Here is a 3,728-nt window from a genome sequence, read left to right as displayed (position 1 = left end):
CTCATGGTAAACTATTAGGATTTACTTCAGAAGTAAACTTTATTTATTTATTTATGTTTGAGATAAAGTCTTGCTTTCTTGTATTCACTGGAGCCTTGACATCCTGGGCTCAAGTAATCCTGCCTCAGCCTCCTGGGTAGCTAGGACTACACCGCACCTGACTAAGTTAAAAAATATTTTTGTAGGCTGGGCACGGTGGCTCACGCTTGTAATCCCAGCATTTTGGGAGGCTGAGGTGGGTGGATCACCTGAGGTTGGGAGTTTGAGACCAGCCTGACCAACATGGAGAAACCCTGTCTCTACTAAAAATACAAAATTAGCCAGGCATGGTGGCTCATGCCTGTAATCCCAGCTGCTCCAGAGGCTGAGGCAGGAGAATGGCTTGAATCCGGGAGGTGGAGGTTGCTGTTGGCCGAGATCACGCCATTGCACTCCAGCCAGGGCAACAAGAGCGAAACTCCATCTCAAAAAAAAACCCAGATATATATTATATGTTATATATATATAATATGTTATATATGTTATACATTATATGTTATATATTATATAATATATAAAACACATGTTATATATTATATATAATATATCTAAAACATGTTATATATATATTATATATTTTTTATAAAGACATAGTCTTGCTATGTTTGCCCAGGCTGCTCTCGAACTCCTGGCCTTAAGCCTCCTGCTTCATCCTCCCAAAGTGCTGGGATTATAGGCCTGAGCTACCATCCCTGGCCCCATACTGCATTATAAATACTATAATACCTATAATTTATTTTATGCTACATAGTTCTAAGGTATAATTATATAATATACAAAACAATATATAACATGGAACATAAACATATATAGTATGTATTATTTATATGCAGTATATTATTAAAACTTAATCATAATTAGCAAATGTGATGTGTGTGTCTGTGTGTGTACACAACTGGAATCATACCATCCGTATCTTGCACTGTGCCCTTTTTCATTTAATATATATTGGAGATCTTTATAAGTCAGAACATATAGATCTAACTCATTTTTTTTCATGGCTACATGGTATTCCATTGAATGTATTTTTCATAATTTCCCAGGTTCCTTATTGAGGGACACGTAGGTTGTTAGTCTTTTACCATTTTCTTTCTTTCGTTTTCTTTTTTTTTTGAGACGAAGTCTCACTCTTGTCCCCCGCAGGCTGGAGTGCGATGGCGCGATCTTGGCTCACTGCAACCTCCGCATCCCGGGTTCAAACGATTCTCCTGTCTTGGTCCCCCTAGTATCTGAGATTACAGGCGCCTGCCACCACACCTGGCTAATTTTTGTAGTTTTAGTAGAGACGGGGTTTTACCATGTTGGCCAGGCTGGTCTAGAACTCCTGACCTCAGGTGATCCACCTGCCTTGGCCTTCCAAAGTGCTGGGATCACAGGCATGAGCCACCACGACCAACGGTCTTTTACCATTTTCAAACAATGGTGCCATCAACATCTAAAAATGTGGATCTTCACGTATTTTTGCCAGAATATCTGTAGGGTACATTTCTAGAAGTAGAATTGCTAAGTCAAAGAGTAGATAAAATACATTTAAACATTTTGATAGCTGTTACCAAGTTGCTCTTTGATGAAATTGTACCAATTCTCACTCCTGTGAACATTGAGTGTTCCATTCTCTAAAAGGTTTCAGATATTTGACAAGATACAAATTAGTACCTGGTTTAATTTGCTTTTTTTTTTTTTTTGAGATGTAGTCTCCCTCTGTCAGCTACGCTGGAGTGCAGTATCGTGATCTCAGTCAATGGCAACCTCCACCTCCCAGGTTCAAGTGATTCTCCTGCTTCAGCCTCCTAAGTAGCTGGGATTACAGGCACCTGCCACCACACTGAGCTAATTTTTGTATTTTTAGTAGACACAGGGTTTTGCCATGTTGGCCAGGCTGCTATCAAACTTCTGGCCTCAACTGATCCAGGCACCTTGGCCTCCCAAACTGCCGGGATTACAGATGTGAGCCACTGTGTCTGGCCCAAACTATTTTTTAAAAATTAAATTAATTTTTTTATTTTTATTTATTTATTTATTTATTTATTTATTTATTTATTTATATATTTTCAGACGGAGTCTCGCTGAATTCCCCAGGCTGGAGTGCAGTGGTGCGATTTCGGCTCACTGCAACCTCCCCCCCCTCTCGGGTTAAAGTGATTCTCCGGCCTTGGCCTCTCAAGTAGCTGGGATTATATAGGCACGTGCCATGACGCCTGGCTAATGTTTTTGTATTTTTAGTAGAGACGGGTTTCACTATGTTGGCCAGGCTGGCCAAACTGTTTACTTTTTTTTTTTTTTTGAGACGGAGTCTCGCTCTGTCACCCAGGCTGGAGTGCAGTGGCTCGATCTCCGCTCACTGCAAGCTCCACCGCCCAGGTTCACGCCATTCTCCTGCGTCAGCCTCCCGAGTAGCTGGGACTACAGGCGCCCGCCACCATGCCTGCTATTTTTTTGTAATTTTAGTAGAGACGGGATTTCACTGTGTTAGCCAGGATGGTCTCGGATCTCCTGACCTCGTGATCCGCCTGCCTCGGTCTCCCAAAGTGCTGGAATTACAGGCGTGAGCCACCGCGACCGGCCTTACTTTATTATTATTATTATTTTTTTAAAATTGAGACAGAGTCCCTCTCTGCCGCTCAGGCTGGAGTGCAGTGGTGCAATCTCTGCTCACTGCAACCCCGCCTCCCGGGTTCCAGCGATTCTCCTGCGTCAGCCTCTTGAGTATGTGGGATTACATGTGCCCGCCACCACGCCCGGCTAATTTTTGTATTTTTAGTAGAGACTTTTTTTTTTTTTTTTTTTTTGAGACGGAGTCTCGCTCTGTTGCCCAGGCTGTAATGCAGTGGCACGATCTCAGCTCCCTGCAAGCTCTGCCTCCTGGGTTCCCGCCATTCTCCTGCCTCAGCCTCCGGAGTAGCTGGGACTACAAGGCACCCCGCCACCACGCCTGGCTAATTTTTTGTATTTTTAGTAGAGATGGGGTTTCACCATGTTATCCAGGATAGTCTCGATCTCCTGACCTCGTGATCCGCCTGCCTTGGCCTCCCAAAATGCTGGGATTACAGGCATGAGCCACCGTTCCCAGCCAAGGGTTTCTTTTTTTTTGAGACGGAGTTTTGCTCTTGTTGTCCAGGCTGGAGTGCAATGGCGCGATCTCGGCTCACCGTAACCTCTGCCTCCTGAGTTCAAGTGATTCTCCTGTCTTGGCTTCACAAGTAGCTGGGATTACAGGCATGCACCACCACACCCGGCTAATTTCGTATTTTTAGTAGAAACAAGGTTTCTCCATGATGGTCAGGCCGGTCTCGAACTCCCAACCTCAGGTGGCAGTCTCGGCCTCCCAAAGTGCTGGGATTACAGGCGTGAGCCACCACGCCCGGACGAGAGGCAGGGTTTCACTATGTTGGCCAGGCTAGTCTCGAACTCCAGGCCTGAGGTGATCCACCCGCCTCGACCTCCCAAAATGCAAGGATTACAGGCGTGAGCCACCTCCTCCAGCCCCTTGCTTTCTATTTCTACTGGGCAGCGCTGCTCAGTAACCATGCCAGTCCCGTACTCGCCTCTGTGCAGCTGGGAATACTTACATCCCTGGGGCCCAAAGTGGCTCACTAAACCATGTGCCTTGTCCAGGCCGCGGGTTTTTTTTTGTTTGTTTTTGTTTTTGTTTTTTGAGACAGTCTCGCTTTGTCGCCCAGGCTGGAGTG

Source organism: Rhinopithecus roxellana, chromosome 19, assembly GCF_007565055.1.
Source record: "Rhinopithecus roxellana isolate Shanxi Qingling chromosome 19, ASM756505v1, whole genome shotgun sequence".
Taxonomy (NCBI): domain Eukaryota; kingdom Metazoa; phylum Chordata; class Mammalia; order Primates; family Cercopithecidae; genus Rhinopithecus; species Rhinopithecus roxellana.
The sequence above is the reverse complement of the archived record's forward strand: the minus strand, read 5'-3'. Positions refer to the sequence as shown.